Here is a 27,832-nt window from a genome sequence, read left to right as displayed (position 1 = left end):
GGTTTTGTTGCTGGGGTTTTTTAGTTTGTTTGTATTTTATTTTTAATGCTCTAGGAGCAAAAGAGGAAGCTTTTGGAATCTTCACATGTTGAGCCCAGCTACTCTAAATTAAGAATGACTGTAAGCAAAGCTGTTCACAACTACCATGACTAGGAAAAAAAGCACTCTTTGTCATTGGGTGCTGATCCACACTTCGGCAGTAAGTGATGTGATCTTGATCTTATACCCTTACTTCTGGTAGTTTCATTCTAATTTAAAATGCAAAGGCAGCCTAGGTCCTCCAGGTCTGTCACTCCCAATTGTGAGACGCTATATTAGATGCTAAATATACGCTTGATCCATAGCATTCTTTGTCCTTTTTTTCCTTCTCTAGAAGATTTCATTCCTCATGCCAGTAGCAGAAGAAACTGAGGAGTTTTTACTACCAATGCCCAACACTTGCTGCTTACAAAGTATTCATGCTTAACACGGGCCAGCACAGGTGAGTGACTTAACTAGAAAACTGATATGGAAAATGGAGAAAAAAGCTGCATCATAGACTCCTATCTTCTGGTATTCAAAGTTACTACCAATATTCAGGCCTACAGGAAGAAAATATTGCAGAAAATATTGATTACCTGTTGCTGTACCTACTGGTATTGACTAGAATTATTGAACACAGATAGTATCAACTAAATTATTTCACTATTATTAAAACAAAAAAACAGGCAGAAAATTATTGGTTACAAAAGCCTTATGACTGTTGAGGAATCTGACACATAAATCCTGATTTTAATGAAGATCTGATCTTAATATTATTTTCTCCCCATCTCACAGTTGCCTTTTTTCCTCAGCTTCAATTCTAAGTGAATTAATTTAGGCTATATGATATATTCTCAGACAATATTCCAATATACAGAAATTATTTTAAAGTTGACAAGGGTTAAATGTAATTAACCAGTCTTTTTAGACCAAAATTCAAGCTTCTCAAAGTCTTTTATCTCCCTAGATTTCTTAGACTTATGTTTTAAATTAAATTTATTTGTATATAACTATGTAAACATACAAGAGTTGGTGGAGTAGGAGGGCTGATGGGACACTTGATAATATACAAAATTCAGTAAAATATATTTCTTTTTTATATAGAATTATAAATAATTTCAGTTGGAAAGGTCCTGTAAGATCATCAAGTACAATTGTAACCACAATGTTGCCACTGCAAAGTCCACCAATTTTTATTGCCTACAATGTTAGTATCATTGTATTAAAAACTATGTAATACTTATGTTATTCTTCATATAATGGTGCTTCTTAAATTCATGAGTGAATGTCCTCTTGACTAAATCTGTTCTAAAAACACAACTAAAACCTTAGAACTTCCTTTAAATAAAGTGTCATTACGTTTTATAGCTAATAATCAAAGGTCAGGAAACTTAATGCAGCAGTGCCCTTACAAGGCTGTTAATGTGTCATGTGAATTGTGTGGATGTGTTGTGGTGTGCTTATCAAAACATTAATAATTTTAGAGAACCTGAACTACCATGTATGAACTTTTTTAAGCTTCTAAGAGTAGATGCCATACCAGAATTTATTTGGGGTATAGAAAAAAAATACAAAACAAAGAGTACCATTCTTCTGGTTTTGGTTACAAAGTTTTAAATTATGATATTTAAATATTTTCTAAAAAGCAAACCATAAAAAAAAAATAGTTAACGAAAGAAGAAATTGAATGAGCTTTAGAGAAAGACCATATTTGCCTGCATACATATCAGGATTTGGTTTTCTGGCAGGTCAAAAAGGTAAAAATGGAAATTACTTAAATATAGAAAATAATGATTTATATTGATTTTTAAATTGCACTTTCAATAAAATTGTAAAAAACAAGTGGAGATAAATGTGTCTGTAATTTTCATGTCTCATAAAACTTCCCCAAATCTGAATGCCCATGCAAAAATCTGTCACTCCAATATTAAAAAAAAAATTATTCATTTGGCTTACTAGACAGAATGAACAGAAAACATAAGACATATATTTGAACGTAGTGTTTGTTGATGTTTGTGAAGAAGAAGTTTTTGATGTAGCAGAACAAAATTATTTATATTTGGATATTGTTCAAGCAAATTTGGGAGACGAACAATGCGACATCTGGTCTTGGCAAAGGAGGCTCTGGTCTCTTCTGCCCTTCAATTCCATTTTGAATGGAAATTAAAAGGTCAAGTATAGTATTTATTAATGCCTAATTAAAATATTTTAAAAATACTAAATTAAATTCTGGCAGTCAAAATTCGTATAGAAATGACCATCAAAGATTTGTTACTGGCTTTGTTTCTGTGTTGTTTAATTTTGATATTGGAAGTTTTCCAAACAAAGCCGATAAACCCAAGTAAGGAGTAAGACTGAGAAGAATCAAGACAAGAAGCAAAATTATAGATTTTTCTTTTCTACATAACTGGAAAGAAATATAAACAAATACGAGTCCAAGATCATTAGCTGGCTTGCTTGCTTAGAGATGGGGCACAGAACTAGATTGTAATATATAAAGAACTAAATTATTTGATGGCCAAATTAAAGACTGGCCTGAAAGTAAATGCTTCAGTATTCTAAATTATGAACTGAATTTTAGGTTGAGACAAATTAGAAACCCACTTAGATGTTCTGATTAGACATTGTGAATTTTGGACCAAAAACCAATTACAGTGTTAGAAGTAAATTGGAGGTGCTGAAACTATCTAAATGTATCCATTGTTTGTGTTTTAACAATTAATTTAACATGAGGAATCAAAAGAAAATAAAAAGGCTTTTTCAGAGGTTGAAAAATTAAAAAAAAACCTGAAAACAAGAGCAACCATGTGAGAATAAATCCTGCACCACTTTATTATGTTGATTAATGCTGGAATCATTTATATTCACCATTATAATCAAGCAAAAAATGACATTTCAGTGAGTCAAAAAACAGAAGTTTGGCAGATATTAGAGATTCAAATTTTTTCTGGTTTTTTAAAATATTTTGTTCTTCTACCAGACTGTCTGAAAAATCTTAGTTTCACATTGCCTTATGAATGGCAAAAGCAATTTGGAGCTGATTTTCAAGAAATGTTTCAGTGCCACTTCCCCCACATAGCGAGACTTACTACCTGTTCAAAGAATGTGAAGAGGGGAAAAGAGTTGAGGTTTCCATAGTAACCTTTAGTAGTCCAAAGTAAAATTGCATAAAATGAAATCATTATCACTCAGCAACTAAAGAAGACAGCTCAACTGATGAAGATCCAAGTTGTAAATGACTGCCGGTGAGTAGCAATTTTTTTTCCCTACCTTTAGTATTACTGTGCCTTTTATGGCAGAAACAAAAGAGAAAAATATAACAAACCAAAGGAAAAAATGCATGCTTCTGTTATGTTTAACAGTTTTGAAAACTGACTTTTAATTCAGAAACAATGTGACTTAGAATACATGGTATCCATGGTAACCCAGGAGTTCCTAAAGATCACTCTGTTCATTTATCGGGAATATGAGCAGATTGTTTGTCTCCTGGTAGACTGCAAAATGTCCTGTTACTATATGGCTTGAAAACAAACTCAAAATGGCTTAAAGAGCTTTCATTTCTCTTGCACTGCAGTAAAGAAAGATCTTTATTCACCAGATAATAGTAGTATGAAATAAATTGAAATATCTTTTAAGTTCTTAATTCCTGAGACCTCTTAAAAGAAGCTGAAACATTGAGCAAAAAATACCTTATCAGAATCAATAGAAGAAAGCAAATCCTTGAAAAGAAACAGTCTTTCTGAGGCTTTTTTCTCCCCTCTCACCAAGTGACTGAAACTATACAATCACCTCAATGCTGTTGATCCTTAATGGGTTTAATCAGTCACTTACTGTGAGTGACAAATGTATCAGAACATTTATTTATTAAGTTATTTCTTTATAGATATAATCTGATACAAAGAAACATAATTTAAGTATGTGGTGAGGAGGGGTTTGCTGCTTTGGTCTCCTTGTTTTTGTTTTTTTTTCTGAATATATATTTACTGAGAATGGAAGGAAGAATTTTGTGTATCTTACGTTTCAGGCTCCTATTATTAAAACAGCCTTATGCAATTTACTGCACCACCAAAAAGATAGAGCTCTTCAGTCACTAGAAACATAGGAAAACATATCTAGTGCTCCATTGTTAATCCCCTTTGGGCTACTCAGTAAATAATTTGAAACAAACCAACAATACCAAGAATACAAAGAATCACAGGAAATAGATGAGTTTGGTATTCTTAGGTTGATTCTGCTGTAGCCTCTACTGGGATAGGAACTGGTGTGCAACCTGTTTCTGAGGAAAATATGGAGAGTTCCCTGTCCCTACTCCATGGTCTGGATGAAGAGATGTACACAGGGACTATGAAAGCATGTGCATGTTTATAGCTTGCAGCACAGTATGGCTAGGATTTCCAAGAATCCTGATAGTAAAATAAATAAGAGGTTTTCCCTGCATTTTGCTTCTGGTATGATATTTGAAGTAAATTTTAGTCATCATACCTGAAGAAAAAATTTCCTTTTTAGACATCCCTGCTTCGATAGAAATGGGTTTTGACTGATGTTTGGGCAGTATTACTAAGCTGTGTGTTAGGATGTGTCTTCAGACAGATGTTGTCTTGACCCGTGCTAACCCAATTGTCACCAAGGTGGAAGTCGGGGCATTATATAAATCTGATACTACATCCAAGCTAACAGAATGGTGCTCCAAACTTCTCCAAGCTCTTGTGCTCCACAGCATGGCACTGCAGTAGCAGTGTGCCCACCATGAACTCAGTGCCTCATTCATTTAATGACTTGACATAATTGGATAGAAACTGAAGTAGAAAGCTTAAAAATACCTTTTTTGAGATACTGCATAAAATTCCCATAGAATGACTTTGATAAGAGTGCATCATTCTAGAATGGAAAGATGAAAGAAAGACATCCTTGAATGACATACACATATTTTTGGACTGTTTTCTTCCTATATGCTTTAGTTTTCTAAGTGGATTAGCTTATATACAGGAAGCATATCTATTCATTCATACATGAGTTGCTTTATTTTGTATGTGAATTCATAAGAGTAAAACAAGAATAAAGGACCAGCAATTGTGAAAAATTTAAGTTTTTCTTTCTCTCAGTCCAGGATCACTGATGGTTTAAAACATCAGTATATTCTATTTCTGATGATTTTCCCATTAAAGTTCTCTAAGGCCTAGTCAAACCTCCACTTCTGCTGAAATGTCTCACTTTAAACATTTCTTTACTTTATAACACTCTCAAATATCTCAAAAACTTTTTTACAATATATCATAATGAGTTGCAAAAATTCATTAAAATGAAACAAAGAACAAGAGATCCTTTCAAGAATATTTAAAAGAAACATAATTTATTAAAATTAAAAACTGCATCTCAAAAGAAATTCAAGTGCCGCTTTGTAATAATTTCTAATAGATTTTTCTAAAGAAAGAAAGCATAAGCGCAGTTGAAGTAATTGGAGACAACTAATCATTTAACTTAGTCAATATATTGTATAAGAACTTTTACAGAAATAATATTAAGGATGTTCAGCTCAGGGAAATTCACCAGCAGAACTAAATTTATTTCAAAAAAAATGTAAAATGAAAACTGAAATTGTACATTTCTGCAGAAGATCATTCAAGATTGGAAAGTCCATTTCACAAATAATTTGCCTGAAGGCTTTATAATAAAGGAAAAGCTAAAGAAAATATATAAGCCATCCATACATATATTAACAATATGCCATATATTAGCATATATTCCTGTTACTAAATCTTCAATGTTTCTTCTTACATGGATTTAGCTACTAAGTTGATCTTGTCAAATACAGCTCTACACAATTTTGCCTCAGACATGACAGTATCCAGTCCTTGCTCCTTATCAGTGGGCACTGATTCCCTGTATTCCTATGCATTTATTATCTTATATCTTCCCTGTCCTTTCTCAAAATTAGCAGTCAGCATGATTGTTTTTCCGTGGTTATTGCTCTTTTTTTCCCACAAATATGTCTGTTCCTGTTACCTTTCTGAGGAGAGCATGCATTTCATTCTTTCCTTAAACTCTTCAAGGTCTGTCTTTTCCTCGGTGTCCTGAATTGTCCTGATACAACTCAGCTGAAAAATAAAACCACGTTTCTTGCAAGAACACAGCAAGACCATAGTTAACCTTATTCCTTTACTGAAGTGTTTTATGTACTGGTAATTTATCTCAACATTTACTTACATGGAGTTTCTAGTGCAACTAGTAACCACAGGAGTGGAAACAAATCATAACCTGGCATCATTTCTGCAAATGATGTCTCATTCACACTGAGAACAAGATTAATCTCGCCCATGTTTACATATGCAGATGTAAGACAAAGCAGTTTGTTTTCCTGTAAGTAAAAAGAAAGAATGAAGCTCACAAAAGCATAATTCAACTAATGTATTTTAGATTTCCTTTAGATGGCTCTATGTGCTTAGAACAAGTGGATGATAATATTTCAGATATAAACATCTATGACTTGATTCCTCTTCCTGCACTTAAACACCCAGTGTTCTTTGAGATGTCTTGGGCTATTCTGCATGGATGTAACAGGAGTCTTCTTGAAAGGTTTGGCTCTCTATGCATCCTCTGTCTTGTCCTTTGAAGATGTTTACTATGCCTTAGGAACTCTCAGATGATTCCTACTGATTTGAAGTTCAGGATGTACACATTTTAATATCAGTGTGTAAGGCAGGGGCCAAATTTAGTTATCCAAACATAAGTATTGAATCTTACAGCTACTAAAGCTTATAGTAACCGGCCTGCTTCCAATTGTTACTCCAAAAAGGCATTGGTCCTCCATAAGTCCTTTGTAATAACTTCCAGCAGCTACTTTTAAGTCTTCTTAAATAAAACTATATGCATCTGTATAGCAAACTGAAGAGCTCTTTAGATGTGGAAGCTGTCATTATATCTAACCAGATGTCATTATATATAACCAGTGAACCAGAATTTAATTCTGTTGCCTAAATGGTGCTGATTAGAAGTGTCTGAATGTCCCAGCTTATCCTAGCCTATCTCCAGTCGCTACCTTGGAATAGCATCTATCTCCCTTCTGTCCCATGTAGTGCCCAAGAGCCTCATGCATGTCTCTGCCATGCCAGTACAACACAATTATATAATTTTCTAAAATTTCACCCCACATCAAAATGTTCAGTGTTGACAAAGGTGTTACTAAAAACAAATGAGCCTTTCAGTTACCCAGAGGTGGGCATCCATTTCCATGCATTCCCAAGGATATCCAGGAACAATACCAAATGGAGACCTGCATGGTTTTGGCCCAGATACAGGAAGCCAGACCTTGAAGCAAGAAAAATAACTCCAGGTATGTGAAATTTTGGCAGCTGAGAAGGTAACTAAAGTGCTTTGTATAAAGGTGCCCATAGGCTCCCTTGAGGGTGTTACCTAATTCTCCACTGAGCATAATAGTTGCATAAATGCCTCTTTCACAGGACTACACCTTCATTTAGAAGTTTTAATCTGCAGCTACTTTCTTATTTAATCAGATAATGTGCTGATTAGACCAAAATCAGGAAGTAGAATTTAAAATAATCATTATATCTATAAGTTCTCAAATTAGACTGCCATGCTGTGATCAATAAACTAAGTCACAGAAAGAATATCAGAACAGCAGTCTTTGAACTGACCTTAGTAAGGAACATAATCAGTCTGATTTTAAGTATAGTAAAACTTAGAACACATATGGGAGGAATAGCATAAAGATACTTTTCCCTTTGAACACCCGTTTTTCTCACCTTAAAAAAAATATGATTTTCATGCTTTTCTAAACATTTAAAAACTACTTATAGTTAACAATTGAAGATATTATGTCTCTTTATTAGTCTTTTGAATGATATTACAGTGATAACTGAGTGGTTATTGAGGAGGATGTACTGATTCTAATTTAATCAATAGTGTAACTTTGAGGGTACACAGAGTAGAAGCTTTTCTAACACTTCAGGCTAAACATATATTTTGAATGTAAACTTTCCCTTTTCCTCTTAACACTCCCATGCAACACTTGCTGCTTCTTTTTTTTTTTTTTTTGACATTTAAATACAGAAAAGGATTTAAAGCATATCAACAGCATCTAAGAGAACATGCTGCTCCTGAAATAAATTTAATTACAAAAGTATTGTCTTATTCTCTCCTGTGACTATATTAATGATTCAGCAGCTACCTCCATTATCACTCTGTTAAGTTTCAGTTATAACAGAGCAGCACACTTTTATTATATTATGTGAATACAGACTCTTTTTGGTTCTTCACTCTGTAAAAGAACTGAGAGTGAATGCGGGTGTGAAAAAAAAATAGGACAGAATACTTGCTTTTTAGAATGCTTTCAGGACTGAATTCATTCTGTTATTCAGCTTCTCCCGGTTTCATTAAAAAGCACAAAACAGAAAAACATTATTGCACTGTATTTACATCATAGTGCTGTTTTTCCATAGCTCATATATATCTCCTATGTATTCAGATGTTGACACAAAGAGTACGGCTTGCTGAATCTGTTTTGATTTAACTTCCCACCTATCTGACAAGCATTCACATCAGACAAGAATTCTAGCTACATGAAACTTCTTTGCTCCTACCATGAGTTCTGAAGCTAGGCATAGGTACAGGTAAACAGGCATACACACAAAACAGGAAATTATGGAAGTTTATTGTGACTGTGTTCACAGGGGTTCTTGGATGAGGGAAGAGACGAGAATGTTGACTCCATGTTCAGAAGGCTTGATTTATTATTTTATGATATATATATATATATTACATTATAACTATACTAAAAAGAAAAAGAAGGACAGGTTTTCTCCAAAGCTAACTAAGCTAAGAATAGAATAGAAAAGAATGATAACAAAGGCAGCTCTCTCGGATTCTGTCTGAGATAGCTCGGTCCTTGATTGGTCATTAATTATAAACATCCAAGATGGGCCAATCAAAGATCCACCTGTTGCATTCCACAGCAGCAGATAACCATTGTTTACATTCTGTCTCTGGGGCCTCTCAGCTTCTCAGAAGGAAAAATCCTAAAGAAAGGATTTTTAGTGAAAAGATGTCTGCGACAGTTTATTATTTCCTTATACATTAAGGTGCTCTCTATGTAATAAAGTATGAGCAAAATGGAAGGCTTGGGTCATTTTGCAACTGTATTCTTAAAAATGCAATAAAAATATTACATGATAGCTTATTTTTAAGCCAATGTACACTTATATGCCGTGCATGTTAGCATGTTGGTTGCGTGGTGAATCAAAGTTAAGATGAATTCAGATAGATGGGGAAAGGTTAGAAACTTTTGCTTCAACCTGAAAAGTTAGCCTTGCTATCAATTGCAGCAGAGGATGGCAGATCCCTGGAGACACAGTCCCAGCACGGCCAGCAGAGCCATGAGGATTGGGACAGGCTGACAGGCCAAGATATGGGCTCATGTGCATCCAAGTGTTTTCTGTAATGCCAGCAGAACCTCAGCACTGGGCTTCCATCTGAACTGTCCACTCTTAGCACTTTCCATCTGAAAGTGCTTGTTCCTTTCAAAGCAATCCTGAAGACCCACACTATCTCTTTAGTCTTTTAATAGATGTGTTTGCTGGCATTCTTTAGCTTGGATATGCCAGTTCTTGACCAGCTCTTGCCAGTGTTTGTCCAAAGCAAGACTGACAATAATTCTTTCTCCTTCATTAGCCCCAGCCATTCTAGTTGGTGTTATCACACTAACACTACTGGGGACAGCTAAAGCACCTTCCCTGCTACCCTCTTTCCTCTCCAGAGTCTGTCTGACCTTGTCTTTAAGGTGCAGATGCTTCACAGCAGCAGGAGAAGTGAAGGAAATGGCTGTACAGCAGAAACATTCATGATATAAACAACATTAAAGCCATTCTCCACTCCCTCTTCAAATCAGGTTGGGATGGTAAACTAAGATGTGTACTTGGTTTCAGTTCCCTTCAAGATAAGTTAATTTGAATAAGGCACCACTCGTGAGTAGATAGGCTCAACTCCTCTTTTTATTTTCCTGAATACTTAAGTGAACACCTTTAGTATTAATCTTTTACTAAAGATGGCAAAATTTATAGAAATTAAAATGAAACAGTTGCTGCTGTTTATAAAATATTTTGAAGTGTTGTTGCACATTTCTATTACTTATCTATATGACCTTTTCATTACTAGATAACCATATGTTTCATATAACATCAACAACTTATAAAAAATCATTGGTGAAAATTTCAGTAGTAATTCAAATGAATAGTATTATTTTATATGAAGAAAATGAAATAAGTCCTTTGGATTGCAAAAACCCTTACACAAATCAACAAAGAAATGAACAAAAAGCTTCCTCAATTCTTTGCATAGAAATCCCAAATCGCTGTCTTTCTTATTGGGGAAAACTGCCTCTTGCTTTCCTTTTTTCCCCCTCAGAAATAGAGTATTTTTGTTGTGGTTTTCTCTTTTGTTTTTTTACCTCTCTCTGTTGAGTAAATCAGTTTTATGGCACTGTAGTCACAATAAAAATATATGTCAGTATTCATGTTCTTCCTGCACAGGATGGTTTAGTCATTATTCATGATAAATAAAGACATTTGTAAAAAAATTAATGCAACTTTCCCTGGAAAAACTGCACTTCAGGATTTAATTTTCTATTTTATTTTCCCATTATAAAAATATATCTTAGGCTGTGAAGATTTTCACTGACATTCTCATGGCTCCAGCATTTTCTTTCTATAAGCAAGGTAACTCTGTGGCTTAAATTTAACATTGTTTTTACAATTGTACACTTCTTTTTGTATGTTTGATGCCACATTAATGGGTAACAATGCAGTTCCTTGTACTGTAGGGGTTGGTATAAATTATCCATTCCAAGCAGCTATAGGGCTGAACTTTTCTACTACAAAGTCCTTAAAAATTTTATTCTTCCACTGTGTGATTGAGACAGTAGTAATAGTTGCAGAGTAGAGCCTCGTTATTGGGAAATATTAAGCTGTGTCATAACATATAATGATCCACATTTTCAAAATAAGTAAGTCGCCCAGAGCACACAGAAGGACATTGTCTGAGCTCAACTTTAGAAATAAAGTCTTTCAACAGCTCTATGAAAAGCAAGTAGTGAAAATTGATTATTCTCTAAACTGCTAACTCATGCAAAAAACTACAAGGATCTCCTTAAATTAAAGAAATACAAATGAAAACTGTCACTAACTTTTCTTTTTTTCATCTTCTTTTATGTGATATATATGTTCCATTAAGCCTTGTGTGAAAATCAGCAGCACATTAACTGAGCTGTTTTGCTTCTCTACTTTAGACACTTTTGCTTTTAAAACATCCCCATTTCAACAAAAGGACCAAATAGGTATTTGGGAAAATAAAAGTTTGTTTCAATATATATAAATGTAAACTGGCATCTCCCCTCCCACTATAATTTGTGCACACTGTATTCTCTGTTTTCATTACTTCTTTGGTCAATAGTTGGTCTTGTTTTTCCTTTTTAGTGGAAGCCTTGTGCGTGTGTGTCAATCCTCATGCACTTGCATAGCATGCCTAGGTGTTCACGTGTGTATACTTAAGCTGAGTGTATGTGTGTGCGATTGGATGTGGGTTGAACCCGATGTCACCAGTTTTAGAAACGTTCATTACCCTTTGATACACTTTGCCTACATTTTTTCATAAAGTACAAAAAAAATTTACATCTATTTGAAGCCAACTTGCTGAGAGCGAGTCCCACCACCGCTGGCAGTAATTGTTTGCATGTGACCTTGCTTTTTGATTATGCTGAAATTTTATTAAGGAGCAATCTGCAGGCAACCATTATGGTCTGCTCACTTGAATGCGATTTATTCAGAACTTTCCTGCATGCTTTGTCCATCATTTAATCTCAGTTTCTAAGGGAATTAATCTTGAGTTTCTTAGCTTCTAAATGATTAAAGTAAACACAGGCAAGAATGAAAAGGGAAAAGAAAGAACCATAGGAATCTTTCTTCCCTTTTATTCTTTAGGGAAAGGTACATTCAGTGCAATGAATAAAACTATCTTTCATGTGGAAATACTGCTTTACCGGCAATGCAGAGTACTTTATTTATGAAGACGAGTAAGCTAATCCCCATTAAGAAGAAATATAATGAAGTGTAGGGCTTTTTTAAATCCTAGAATTTTATAAAGACATTTGGGATTTGAAATATGATGAAAAATAAAGTACAACACAAAATGAGAAGTTTTCATTACCAGAACAACCTAAAAAACCTAAGGGAATGCTTAAAATTAGTTTATAAGTTGAGATACTAGAAGAGTATCCCCACTTCCCAAATAAAAAAGTGATATTGATCAGTAGTATAATTAAGGCTAAGATACATTCTCTAGAAAACTGAAGGAAGTAGCAGGATATAAAAAAAAAAAAAAAAAAAGAAAATCACCCAGGAAAAAAACAAACTAGGGACATGGAGCTACCCCAGCCTTGCCTCCACTGGGCTACTGAACTTAGCAAGCCCCTAAAATACCTGATGTACATTTAGAGTCTCCTTTATAATTTCTTATATTTTTTTCTCATAAAACACATGATTGCTGAGAAAACTTATTTTCAGGCTTGAAGTGATATATGTAAATGTGCCTGTGGTACTTTTGAACATTTTTGTACAGGCAGCCACTTGCCACAAAGAGCTCTCATATAGCAGATTTTTCTATTTATATTACAATGGATTTTTGTTGTTATTAAGCTCTAATTACTCTTCCTGTTCTAATTACTCTTCCTAACATTTTGCAGCATTAATTTTTACTTCATGTTCATTTGCCTGTTCTTCAAGGTGAACTCACACTTTCTAGCCAGTTGTCTGATTTTCATTGATGTATTAGATTTTCTTCAACTTAATGGAGGTCCAGCTGGAGAGAGATTGATTGTCCTTCTGGGACGTCCGAGTTAGCTATCCAGCACCGCTAGCAGTACAAGGGCACTATCCGGATCTCTGTGGTTCGGGACAGCACTTAAGGCAAACACTCTGTGCTATGAAAGCAGTACAACCTTGTGGTGGGACGTGGCTTGGCTTATGGCTACAGTCAGCAGAAATAAGAGAGCGCTCTCCAGCTGTGGTGAATCCAAGTTTATTGAGTCCTAGGGGAACCAACAGCTAAAGAGGAAGGGGTGGAGTTGCAACATCTTATAAGGAGGAGGAAAACAAGGGAGAAGTCAGTCCTTAGATGAATAGGGTTTCAGAGGGGAGTGGGATACAAAAGATTGACTTAGGGAGAACACCAATGGGGATATGAGGGTGGGGCCCCGGCTCCTGAGCCAATCACTTGATGCTCTAGCTGGAAGTTTCTAGAGAGAAGGGTGGGAGCGCCGAGTGACGGACAGGGCACTGGGGAGGGATTTGAGAAAGGGTACAATAATCTCCAAGGCAACTGGGGAGGAGTTGGGATAACTGGCAGCATAAAGGAGGGACTGTCTGCCTATGGCAAGGACTCATGTTGCAGCAGTTTTGGGCAGACTGCTGCTCGGGAGATTGGAGCCATGCTAGAGAAGTTCAGAGAGAGCTCTCTTCCTTGGGAAGTGGCCCCATGGTCTCACAGTGGAAGGACTCCTCTCCCAGAGCAGTGGAAGAAAACCTCGGGTGACAAATTGACCAAAACTCCATGCCGTCTCTCCCTGTACTGTCAGGGGGGAGGAGGGAGGGAAAAAAAAAGGTGTTTTGAGGGCTTATTTTACTTCCCGTTATCATTCTCTGATTCTGTTAGTAATGAATTCACTTTGAAACTTTAAGCTGAGCCTTTATTGCCCTTGAAGTGTTTTGTCCTGGTGCTTAACTCATGAGCACTTTGTCGTTTTTTTTTTCCTCTCTTCTGCCCAGCTGTGGCAGGGGAGTGTGAGCAAGTGGCTTTTATGGGTGCCTGGCATTGGGCCAGTGTCAAACCACAGCAATCACAAATAAATTTCCTTCACAGATTCTTTTCCCCTGAAAAAATAATACATGAAATTATAAAATAGAATACCTCTTTGAGCTTATCATATCTGAATACCTCTAACAGGCTCAGTCTGACGCATACTCTCCATCTCAAAAGCCACTTGCATCACATAATTCTTACTCCAATTCTCATCTTCTCCAAAATAGCTAATGTGGTATCCTGTGTTTTACTACACAAAATGATTTAATAAATCTAGGCCAGCAACTTTTCTGTGTTCCCATTTTCTGTAAAATTTCTTATCAAGAAAGCCATCAAACTTACAATTATATACTTGCAGTAAATACAAGTGCATTGTTAATGTTTTCTCTTTGTAGTGTAGACATTGGGGAAGACTTGGCCATACACTGGTTTTGAATTGGAGAACTGGATGTGGCAGCCTGGAGTGGAAGAAAATTAGTTTGATTTTAGAATAAGACCTTGATTAATTTGGGAGTTGATTAAATTAATTAAAACATGAATTAAATGTTGAAGAAAATACTGAAAAGACAACAAAACCAAACTACAGGTTTTAATTAAAATACTAGATAAAATTTTGGTGAAATCAAAGAAAATAGAATAACTTAATTATAAACATTATTTATATAACTGTTTCTTAAACAAGTTGTGGCAACTGTATAGGAACAGCAACATGTAAAACTAAGCATTAGTAGAGCAAAATATAAGGAGATGAAGACACTAAGGATGAAATGTTCATTTTGCTAAATTAATTATATTTCATGATGAACAATCTTTCTCCCATCCAAGAAGATACTTCATACATCAAAAGCCAGTCAAAAGCAATCCATTGTCCTGTGAGTAACATAATGCATTAATGTATTCTGCTGGAAAACATCCCAGGGTACTCAGAAACTCTAAGTACTGAAATAAAGGATATAAATGAAAAAACAAAACTATGTGGCTTTTATAGAATCTATTTTTATTAATTCTGTACACACACACAATTATGTCCTTTGCTAAGCTGTGTATCATGACAGCTCATTAAGAGAAACCATGGCAAACAATTTTGATGATTTTTTTTTAATTGTCTAAGAAGGAATAACAACTTTGACAAATAAGAGGAAATAAAAAAATAACATTCAGAAAAAATCAAGTGAAGCAATTTGAATACTTCTAACAGTGGTTAATTGCCATAAAACCAGAAAATAAATTATTTAGTCCATGTGTAAACATGATATAAAAAGAATACATTCTTGAATGCAGTAACACATTTGTAGTTTAATACTAATTTTGAATTAAACTTATTCCATTTCCAATTTTCTAAGTGTCATTGAAATACCAGTCATTTAACAAAATGTTCTGTAAATTTCACTCAGCCTGTTATAGCATGGATATGTATGATCAAAAGTGTTTGACTTTGCTATTCCACTATGGGCTTTGGTTCTACTAACTTAAATAAATGAAGCAATGTTATAAAAATTACAAAATACCTTTGAAAGACACCTTCAGGTCGAGCATACTACCAGCACTGTGTCAGAAACAGGTTCAATTAACAGAGTGTGATGAACAGCATAGGTATTTTTATTAAAAATTGCTTTCAGACCTTAAGAATAAAGATCCTTAAACTTTGATGGTGGATGTTTGCCATGACTTCTGCTGTCTTAGAATCTGGAGGTATTAATTCAATAGCCTACACAGAGGCACCTCTAAACATCTGAGTTTGCTGGGTATCCTACCTCAGATCCACTTGTCCTTTCAGAATAAAAACCAAACATGAATTGTCTTTATGTTCTCTTTCATATGCCTGCAAGAATATCTCAGACATCCTACAGCACCCCAGCTCAAACAGACTTTAGGTGTGAATAGCAGAAAGGTGTTCTGAGTTCTACTTTTGTGCTAATCATCCTAGGCTGCTCTTAGTCAGCAGGAGAAATAAAGGCTCTGTAGGGCAATTAATAGAAATTTGAGCTCTGATCTAAAACTGTATGAATTTCCATTGGTGATTACCAATCTATCTACTGCCTGTTAAATTAGCCTTGGTTAATCATGGACAAAAATGATCCTAACACTGAATATTTAAATGTCTAAGGTCAAGGAAGAAGAGTCCTGCCTCCACCAAGTCTCTGCATTATCTCTGAAGGTAGAATTTACTTGCTAGGTCCTTTAAGTCTTGTAACACTGAGGAGGAATACATTAGTCTACCTTCACATAATACTGATTACAGCACAATGATGAGAGTAGAGTCTGTCTTCACATCTGCACTAAGATCTTTTCTTATTAGTTCTCTTAAAGTTCACAGAGCTTATGTCAGCTGTTTTCTTTCTAGTACTTTAGAAAGTCTTCTTTGCTTAAAGGTCAATGCCATATAAAACTATTTCTTATTGCTAGAGGGAAGCTGTAAACAATCTCAGAAGTTCATAGGACAAACAGCTAAAGAATATTCCTCAATTCAGTTAAAATTTTACAGTGTATAACTTCTTAGTGAAACACAGTTAAACTGCCATAACTAATTAATCAGATTTTCTTCAGGCTGTTCCAACTTGCACCAGAAATACATATTTGATTACCATGTTGTATATGGCAATATTTTACCTACATAGTGTTTACCTACATAGTGGATTACTCCACATCCATCAAAAATGTTACATTGAAATATTGGCAGTTTGAATCTTCTTGTAACTAATATATTTGATTAGTCTCCTTATCTTCAGGCTATAAAATAAATGGAAAGATACATTTCAATTTTATTTAGTCATTATGAAGGATTTTTCAGAAGTTTGTACTGGTTTACCACTGTCCTAAGTGCTAGTGCTACATTCTGGTCTGTAGAACTGAAGAATCCAGAGCTCTGAAGATACCACTGCCACATCATTACTGACTGTAGCTGGAGCTAAGAAAATAAATTGTGTGGTGAAGGGCAGAAACCACTGAGATTTCTAAGACCCAGCAGTAAAGGAGATGATAAAAGCTTAGAAAGACCAGCACAAGCAACACAGAAAGGCACAGTGAACCTTGTGTTGGAGAACTATGAAATGATTCCACAAAACTGGTATCAAACATGATCAGTTTAATCTTATCTCCCCGAATATTTGGGTGTACTTATTCTCTACAACGAGACATAGAATATATTATGTTTTGTTTGTGATCTAGAATGAATAAAATTAACAGCTGCCTGTACACAACATTGTAACATTTTGGGCACAGAAATAGTCAATTGGGTTCATACATTTGGCTCCTGTAAATATTGCTTTGGGACTGACCAAGTTGGGAATCTTAGTGTTCACCTAAAATTCCATCAGCTTAGCAGGTTCTAGGCTTAAGCACACACATGTAGGAAAATATAATATACACTATCTAAATGGTTAAATCAAACAATAGATGAAGACTCAGTATGATGAAATATTTTCAAAGTCTTGTTGCAGGAGGATTCACATACAACATTTTCAACATTATTAGCAATTAAATTTGCATGTTCATCTTCATCACAGAGAAGTACAAAGTTCTGAACCTTGGTGAGAGTGACCGTATGCTTGAGAACAACATAAAATGGCTGAAAAATAGTTTAGCTGAAAAGGACTTCAGTGTTAGTGCAGGCACTAAGATTATGGTAAGCCCAAAGTGTGCCTTTTATTGCAGGTTTAGTGTATAGTGGGCTACATTAGGAAGAGGAGAGCAAGAAGTTGAGTAAAATCATTATCCCATTGTTTTTATTATCTCATCTTAGCCCTGAGGAGGTTACATCTGAATTACCAGGCCCAGTTGTATTTTACTTGGCCTCATGGCAAAAATGCCTCAAAAAAAAAAAAAAAAAAGGTTGAGCAGGGCCCAGTGGACAACTACCAGGATAGTGAGAGAGCTAGAGCATGACCTGTGAAGGAGGTCAAACTGAAAGAACTGTCTGGTGGAGAGGAGCCTCATGAACTGACATTATAATTTTTTGGAGGGGAGTTTCAAAGAAAGCAGATTCAAATGCTTCCCTGTTGTTGCAGATGGTGTAGCAGAGTTGTTTTGAGGGGGAGATTAAACATCAGGAAAAACCTTTCCAGCTGGCAGAAAGTTCACCACTGTAAAATATTGTCCAGAGGGGATGCATTAAAAACCATGTCTGTGGATATTTCCTGCTTCAAATCTGACTGATCTGGCTTTGTCTTGGTGATAATCCTGTTTTGAGAATGATAATGGACAAGGCATCTCTAAAATCTGCTTTAAGTAAGCATTTCTGGTTTTCTGTCTTTCATGGATGATAAGCTCTGAGGACAGCATAGCTCTTTAACTTGAATTCATTAGATTTTAAACTTCATTTTATTATTTCTCTATTTAAAAATCATTTTCTCAGGGTAAGAGAAGCATTAAGGAACCTTTTTCGTCTATTCTTATTTTTCAGTTGCATATTTATGGTATTTAACATTATTCTCTTTCTTTACTTAGCATGAAGTACAGCTGAGGAGAAATATTTGGGAGGTTGGTTTTTCTCAGTCTGTCCGAGCCCCACAAGTGTTTTTGAAGCTTAATCTTGAAATAGTTCATCCAAACAGAATGAATGAACACAACATTGAAATGTAATGTTTACAAATGGAAGTAACTTTGTTATCTCTTTTAATACTAAACTTTATCACAGAGTTATGACATATATGACTACTTTGTTCATGACTTTCAAGTGATACAAATATTGTCTTTTGATCCATCATTTCTTAATCTAACTTCAACTATATAAATGTACATTGGTATGAGTAATTTTCATTATTGGGAAGAAAGAAATCATAGCAGCATCTTCTTTGGAAGTAGTTTATCTTTTTATTATGTTTTTACATGTTTATCTGGAATAGCCTAAATCTAATGGCTTTGTTATATGTATTGAATTATGCTCTCATCTATCGTCAGGAAGTGCAGTGGAAAAATAGACTGAAGTGTGGCTTCACTCAAAAATGTTAAATTTTAGTCTGTATAGATAATTCAAAAATTTTTATTTTATTTTTAACATTTTTATTTAAACCTAAAAATGCTTTATAACAAAAATGGAAAAAGATGAATGAGTGATTGAACTTGAAGAATCTTGGATGCAAAACTGAGGCTCATACAGTCCCTTCAAATATTAATTCATCTGTGATGAACCATATGGTTTTCTTATCTTCAATTAAAAAAAATCAATTTAGTCAGCTAACCACCTGAATTCTCAATATACGAAGTCGAACTACAGACTGAGAATTCTCATTTGATATTTATGAATTGCACTTCAAAAGAGAGGCTTGTGTTTTAGTCATGTGCAACATAGCTAATAAATATGCAAGGAATGAAAGCATACTAACATAAAAATATAACTAGAGTGATATACTTATTTAGATTTAGAGGTAAGGATCCCAAGACAGAAGTCTAGCTTTTCCCTTTCTCATTTAAATTGAGTTCAAATGCAAACCTTTTGAGAAAATGGGAAACAAACAAACACTTCCAAGGCATAAAAATACTTAAGACGAATCTTACTGACACAAAAAGATGACTTGAAATTTCAGACTACTCATAACAAAGAAGGGACATTGAACTTCTGAGAATTTCAGTGGGGACAGGAAGTGCTGACACCGTCTTTTTCATGGAAAATTTTATATGTATTTCAGTCACACAACTTGAAAGACTATCTAATCTGGATCAGAAATGCCATAGGAATCCCACATCGAGGCCATCTCTGACTAACAGTGTAGGAGGGACCATGATTTTGACCTTGTTGTACACCTGGGACAAGGATAGAATGCTACAGGCGGTAGGAAAAAATGAAGAGGTTATGTTTAAGGGCATGAAGATATTATTCCTTCTTGATGTAGGTCCAGCCTCAGTTAAAAGAAGAGAACTGAATGAGAATTAAAAGGTTTCCATGAAAGGAAAGGTTATGGTCACAGTGCTCTGTCTTGCAAACTGAGAGTAACTTTTAATAACTGCACACTGGCTGAGTAAAATGGCAGCAAATAAGCTTTCATACAGTCAGAAAAGAAAGCACCTAGGAAGACCCTGAAAGTAAAGACTGTGGAGAATGAATACACTGCTGTTTGGGCCTACTTGCATCTCTAGTTTTACATGGTCTTCAAATGTCACATGGTTTGTTGTAAGCTTTGTTCAGAATGTCCTGCTAAGTCTACAGCCACTGCAATCTTAAACAAGTAGGTAAAGGTCATATGTTAAATATATAGTGTCTACTTTGGTATTCTTTAAAGCTAGTATCAGTAGTGGAATTTGGAGTGCTTTCTTGCTCTCATATATATATTGATAGAAAATAGAGACAACTTGTTTTGTCTTTTTTAAACAAATAACTGCTTATAAATCTACTGTATTTGTAAACATTTGTTCTCCAAAAAACAGAAGAAAAAGAAAAAAAGAAACACTTCTTCACACAGTTACACCATTTTTTCCTCTCCAAATGTCAAGCAAGTATTGGTTTTGTGCTAATTTCAGTTGTTCATGACATTCTTTTTATTGCCCTTACTAGCAGCTCTGAAGATTATCATGTTAATGAGGATTTAATGTTTGTTATTTTTCTCAAGTTATTAATTTCTTTTCTAGTAGGTATAATAATATTTGTAATAGTTTATAAGGAACTTATACAATGTAACTATTTTAGACATTTCTTTTCTTAATAAAATTGCATATATATTCCAAAACATACAGGCATCTTTTCTAAGGCAAAGGTATATCAAACTCATATTTATTTTGCTATCTACTGTCCCATCAACACCTACCAGAATTATGGTTTTTTGCAAGTTTTTAATTCTCCCAAGTTAATATCTAAATTTTGTATTGTTTCTTTTGTTGTTTTGGAATTACTCTTTTCCCTCCAAAGGAAGCCTGTTTTTAAATTTATGTATATATTTATTTTCGGTTGTGTTTTAATCTCCTTAGATTAAATGTTCATGTTTCACCTTATCTTCAGAAGACCTTAGCAGTATAATTTATTTTTCTCTTTCAAAGATTTTTTTAGTTCACACTCTTTTTTCCATCAAATATTACTTGAATTCAAATTGAGAGCTGGATATGAGGTCTGTCAAGCTATTTAAGAACAATTATGGTGTAACTACAGAGAATCATAATTTGTCCAGAGAATCGGGGAAGAAAGGAAATAAAGGGGTAAGATATTTTCTAAAAATCCTTTTCTCTGTAGACAATAAACAGCTACATGGCAATAGAAAAACAAGCAAATTATAAAGTTCTTCTTTTTTTTAAAAGGAAAATTATAGAAGTCTGCATTAAATGTATTTGCTGCATATATTGACAGGAGTATTCAAGATGATTATTTGTTCTTGTTTAACCAAGAATACCAGGAATAGTTTTTTCATTTCTTTCATTTCTTTAAATTTTAAGTAGAGGTGGTTATTTATTTCCAATGAATATGGAATGCATAGAAGTATAAGAACAATCCTGCAAATACTAACACTAAACCACAATCAGTATGAAACTAAAAATTTCACTACCCTTTATTTTTAATAAATAAAAAATAATGCACTGTTTTCTTGCACCACCCTTTATATTTAATTCAAATACATGGGATAGAAGAAACTTTAGAGAAAAGGAAGAACACAGTACTGTTCACTAATAAGGTAGAAGCCAGGAAAAAATCCACTGAGAAATTACCACATGACAAAATGCCTCAAACTTGGAAATTATGCTGAATATTTCAAGAGAATGTTCACATTATTGTTATCCATGGGACAATTACTTTGTTCCCTGGCTGATGGTTCAACCATATGGCCATTTCAGCTGTTTGTAATCAAGTAAATATGTCTTTTATACTAGAAATTCATCAAGCAGACCTGATTTGAGACTTCCACGATTTTAGTTTGAATAAGACAACTCTTATTTTTTATTTCCTTTCATTTAGAGAAGATAGAACAGATTATAAATCCCTATAAAAAACAAAAATAACATATTAAATCACCCAGTATTTCTTACAATCAGCTCCTGAAAATACATGGGGTAACATCTCTCTTAAAAGCTGTTGCATGTACAAAACCTTATTAAACTGAAAATAATGAATGTATTCCTTGAAATTAATTTCCTTAATCTAATATCATATTAATTCCAGCAATTACAATAATTTTTAAAAGGAGGAAACATTATTAGAAAGGTAAAATTTTAATTTAATTAAACAAACATTAAATTAATTTTAAGCCCTAGAGCCAGTATTTTCTTTTTCTTCTCTATGGGGTTTTTCATTAATTTTGAATCAAACACATTCTATGAGAGTGCATTATAATAACTCACACTTTAATAAAAAAAATCTCATTTTAAATAATTTTCTGTTTAAATTTTCTGGTCAATGAACCTGATTATTCATGAGAAACTAAAGTCAAGGCTCATTTTACTTAATGGAAAATTTAAGTCTGTGACAGAACCTAGAATGAATTTCATTTACTTTGACCTTTAAATTACACATGCTGATAAAACAACAAAGATTGCATCTTTGAAAATTAAATTTAGAAATACTAAATTTAACTAATTCAAGGAAAATTAAATAATTAGAGGTGGATTTAAAGTTTTGATTCATATATTAATACAATGTATCAACATGTCCTTAACATTTTTAACCATGATTAATTTTGAAATATGGCTTTGAAAGATATACATTGTAGAGGATATTTTCTTTTGATGAAGAGTATTTATCTAGGAATTTAAATATCTTGCAGGGCTGTTAGTCTTCCAGGAGATGACATGCTGGCCAAATGTTGACTCTTTCTTATTAGGTATGCCTAAATTTAAAAAAAAAAAAAAAAAAGATTGTTATCAATTACTTACAGGCTACATAGAGGGCAAACATTTAGGCTGTCTTGTGTTATCCTATGTATTAATGGCACAGAAGCATTAAAAATTTCCCATAGTGAGAGTCTGAGTAATTTGGTTCTTTCAAGGATTAGCAGATGATCAGGACTGTCATTACTATTATTAATAAATTTCTTTAATTTCTGGAGATGTTTCTGCACTGTCAGCACATAGCATCTCTGATAAAAATTCTCCTTCCACATCTCACCATACAATTACTGCAGAGAAATGTTACTAGTTTATTTCTATTTCTATTATTATCTAATTAGAAGGATAAAAAGCAAAATTAAAGACTTAATTAAAAGTTTTTCTAAATTATTAGACCATGAATACTTTACTCCTATATGTGTTGAAAACTATGGAATAACAAGATGAAAAATGGGATATAAATTCTAGTACAAGAAGGTCTTAGCTGAGTATAGAATGGGCAAAACCTTGATTACATTCAATTACATCTGATTACATCCTATTTTGAAGTGTGTCAGTGTTTCAGTGTATACCCAGACTAACTGAATTCTGTTGGTGAATTTTTATTTTACTCCTTGAGGCAAATTAAATGCATATTTTTGCTTAAATGTGAAGAGATGTAATGAGCAATCATTGAATGGTTTGGGTTGGAAAGGACCTTCAATATTCATTCATAAACCTCTTGCCATGGTCAGTGACATATTTCACTAGATCAGGTTCCTTAGTGTCCTGTCCAGCTTGGCCTTAAACTCTTTCCATGATGGGGCATCCACAACTTCTCTGGACAACCTGGTGTTAGAGTGTTTCACCATACTCACTGTAAAAAAAATATTCTTTATTTCCAATATAAGTCTACCCACTTTCAGTTTAAAACCACTACCACTGTCCTATTTCAACATATTTAAAAAAAAAATAGAAGGTTGAATTTAAAAGCCTATTTAAAAGCCTGTCCTCATCTTTCTCATGAGCTCTCTTTAGTTATCAGGAAGCCCCCATAAGGTTTTCCCAGAACTTTCTCTTCTCCAGGATGAGTAGCCCTTGGCCTTTCTTCACAGGAGAGATTACAGCACTCTGATCATTTTTGTGGCTCTGACCCAGGTGGAGGACCTTGCACTTGCCTTTCTGGAACTTTACACAGCCTTTGGGCAGACTCCTACCTCCATAAATGACACTTCAAGGGGTCTGCAATGATATGTAATAAGCCAATTATTTATATACCCTTTCAGCAAGAAAGGCCTTGTTTTCCCAGAACTTTCTCTTCTCCAGGATGAGTAGCCCTTGGCCTTTCTTCACAGGAGAGATTACAGCACTCTGATCATTTTTGTGGCTCTGACCCAGGTGGAGGACCTTGCACTTGCCTTTCTGGAACTTTACACAGCCTTTGGGCAGACTCCTACCTCCATAAATGACACTTCAAGGGGTCTGCAATGATATGTAATAAGCCAATTATTTATATACCCTTTCAGCAAGAAAGGCCTTGTGGACAACATCATTAGATTGTTGCTGATTTAATTCCCCAGCGCCAACTCTGTTTACCAGAAGGAGGCCCTGAGCACTTTAATTCCATAATTCTCACAAGAAAATATTTAAACATTTCTTACCTCATCAACAAACTTCACTTTCTTATTTGGAGTGAAGATTATATATCTATATATCTATATATCTATATATCTATATATCTATATATCTATATATCTAATCTATATATCTATGTATCTATATGTCTATATATCATCTATATATCTATATATCTGTATTTCTATATATCTATATGTCTATATATCATCTATATTTCTATATATCTATATATCTTATCTTTATATAGATATCTTATCCTTCCATAGTTGGGCCTTCCATATACTGATATACTTGGTCACAAATTATTGCAGAACCACTACAATGTGAATTTTCACTTCAATTATTAAAAATACAGCTTTCCTGAGCACATATAGGAGTATTTCTTAGGTACAACATTTCTGACAGAATTAATTACAGCATTAAAAACACTTTTACATACTTATTAAAAATAAATAAAAATAACAGTGCTATTTTAAAATCATCGAGCTACATAAATATACAACTGCCAGTTTTCTCTGGAGCACTTCTCTAAACAGTAGAACTTTAAATTTTCTGTTTTAATCTCAGTGTTCTTTCAAAACTGAGCTAGTAAAGCACATCAGGTAACCAGTACCACTTTGCAGTCCTTTAGATAGTGAGGGCTTACACCGCCTTTGAAATAGGTACATTTGAAAAGGACTGGGCAAAAGAAAAGATAAATCACATTGACAAATTGATTAGAAACATAAATTCAACCTCCTATTTTTTTTTAATATGTCTCTCAAACCCAATGGCTAATACAGACATATTTCCAGAGTATTATTCATCTAAAATTTTTAGGTATCTCTTTCATATTAACATAAAGCCCTTTTCTTGTTACAAATTTATCTTTATTTGTTATGAATGAAATATTTGCAGACTAGCACAGGCTTAGATATTTATTATTTCAAGCTCAAACTCAGTTCTAAATTATCAGTCTAAGACTTGAACAGAAGAGTTCCTGTCTAATGAATACCCTAACAGTTGATTATTCAATGGTAACCTTTCTTTTTCTTTTTCATGAACTCTTTTGCCCTAGGTCTGAGAAAATTCAGCTGATGTGGTCACTGTGATCAATATTATGAATATTTCAGTGCATAGATGCTTGCTGAAACATTCCTCATCAGTTCTAACAGACTCCATTACCAACTGCTGCATGAGGAGTGGAAGTTCAGTTCACTCAGCTAATCCTCTCCACCTGTACACTCCGTCAACTTTTCATTTGTGAATTAATTCAAGCTCTCTCGGGGTTGAAGAAGAACTCGAGGCACATACCTAATACAGAGCATGTTTCTGTACAAAAGCATAAAGCCACAGATGTTTCCTCTTGCACTACTGGACATATTTCTATTTTTTCTTCACCTCTGACAAGATTAAATGACGAGGATTAGAAATAATGGATCAATAATTCCGTTAGGAGCAAGAAATTGTTTTTCTTCATTCTGACTTTACTTCTTTGAAATAGTTGCTGTTATACCACTCAGAGTGCAGCATGATAGCTTAGTACCTTTGCATGGTTCTAAGATTATAAATACAGATAAACTACTGTAATCCATTGTGGGTTGTGGGGGATTTTTTAATTTTGATTTTTATTTTTCTTGTTTCACCTATTGATTCAATTAAATGAGAATTAGGAATGATCTATAACTTTGTGTGAGTGCTTGTAACTCTATGCTAGTTTTCTACACATCTGCTCCTCCCATGAATAACTTCTGAACCTTCACAAGGTTGTCTCACAAGGGTGTCTCAAGCAGCCAAGGCAAACCAATCTAGTTGCCGAATACTGTAGGAAGTATATAACTGAAATTTTTACAAAGCCTAGTTTAAGTGCTGGTATTTACAGAATGACAAGTTTTAAGGTTAAAGTGTAAAAGCTTGTCTAATGCTCATTTACTAATTTTATAATTGTAATGATAGAAAGGAGCTTTAAATTTTTTGGTCTTTTTGTTTACCAAAAAGAGCTAATTAGAAGAAATATTATTTCTCTACAACACCTAATAATCAACTATGTTCTTATCAATTTACAAATAATAGGAATGAGTTTTTTCTTTCATTAGTTTATTTGTCCCATTAAAGCTAGCTTTCATAAAATTTACCTTTGCCTTTTTTCTTCCCTGCTCTCTTATACTGTGATGTCTTTTACTAATTCCATAGAGACTTGGAGATAGGAGTTTTACATAGACTCACAGCTCCTTGAAATTTTGTGACTTGTAGAAAAGAACAGCACAAATCATTGTTCATAAATAAAAAATGCTGCAGATACAAAGAATTGTCCTTTAGAATTGTCATTTATAGTTTGACAGGACCTAAGAGTGCAGAAGACTCTTAGGTCATTCATTACAAGCAAAACCCTGGATATGTGACAGTAGACTGAGCACATGCTAAAATCAGTTCATAGCCCAAATGTTCAGAAGACTAGCCTCTATGAATCAGATCTCTTATTGTTGTCTGATTGGTTTTGATTTTTTCACTGAGGATTTTACCAGATACACATGAACCCTTGATCTGCCATGCATAGATGAAATACTTCTTCGTTCATCATGAAAAAAATCCTTTTTTCTCTGATTTGTTCCTTCATGTTGTTAAAAAGCTAAACCAAGCCCATCACTGGGCTATAAGTATATATCTTCGATTTTCAAATGAATAGTTAAATTGTGAGGACTGCCTGTATGCTTTTCTTTTCTTTCTTTTTCCTGAAGAGTATATGTCTTTTAAAATTGCTATTGTTAATCACATATAAAATATTGTTATTCTCTGTACACAAAAGAATAACATAATTTTTAAATGTAATTTATTTTTATAATTGTTTATAATAATTCATAACTTTGACTAATAATTATGTTTTGAAATTGAAGTGACATATATTGACATTTTTTGTATTTCATATTGTGGCTTAAAAAGCTTCATAAGACAACTGATGGTTAAAAATTACTTAAATGTGTTAATTACCATGGAAAATCTGACCATCCCAAAAGCTATCTCACATAGTTTCTGATGCAGAATTATACAGACCAAAATCTGTATTGATAATACATGTAAGTAATGAGCATAAACTGTTTCTGAGGATCCATAAATGGTCAAAGAGAACAGATGTTTACAAATAGTAATGGTGGTTCAGAGAGGTTATGCAGTCCTTTTAAGGTAATAACTATAGATGCTGCAGATGCATGGTCACACAGGACCATGGATCAGCTGGATATAAAGATTCATTTGAATCAACTTGATAAATCTCATCTGATCGTGCTAAAAACCCTTCTACAGAGACCTTTGCAAGGAAGAATCCTGTAACTCTGGAAAGCCAAAGAATGCTGTTTGAAATTCAGGATCTGCGTTTCCCCTTAGTGACTCTTTATGATATGTCATCCCTACACTATATATTTCTTTTTATTATTGCATCCTCTTTTCCAAAAAGGTTCCTTAGCTGTGCAACCCCAGTCTCCATTATTTTTTTTCAATTAGGAGAGAAATTCCCACTCTTCATCTCTCCCACAAGGAAGATTTCACTAGAAAACAAAAACTAAACCCTGCATCACCTTTGTTCAGCCCTGGCTCTTTAAGAAAACAACTGTAG

At 34.1% G+C, this 27,832-nt stretch overlaps 1 long non-coding RNA gene across 2 annotated transcripts in view; it reads left to right on the top strand.

Annotated features, from left to right (window-relative positions):
- The first annotated feature begins 2,943 nt into the window (after positions 1–2,943).
- LOC129117508 (uncharacterized) overlaps positions 2,944–27,832 on the top strand; it is a 100,923-nt gene continuing 76,034 nt past the window's right edge. The window contains exon 1 of one of the 2 annotated variants that reach the window (XR_013180896.1): positions 2,944–3,266. This is a non-coding gene — a long non-coding RNA (uncharacterized LOC129117508). The remainder of the gene's footprint in view (positions 3,267–27,832) is intronic. The other variant, XR_008533846.2, reaches the window with a different exon arrangement.

Source organism: Agelaius phoeniceus, chromosome 2 (assembly GCF_051311805.1).
Source record: "Agelaius phoeniceus isolate bAgePho1 chromosome 2, bAgePho1.hap1, whole genome shotgun sequence".
Taxonomy (NCBI): domain Eukaryota; kingdom Metazoa; phylum Chordata; class Aves; order Passeriformes; family Icteridae; genus Agelaius; species Agelaius phoeniceus.
This window is presented reverse-complemented; position numbering and strand designations above follow the sequence as displayed.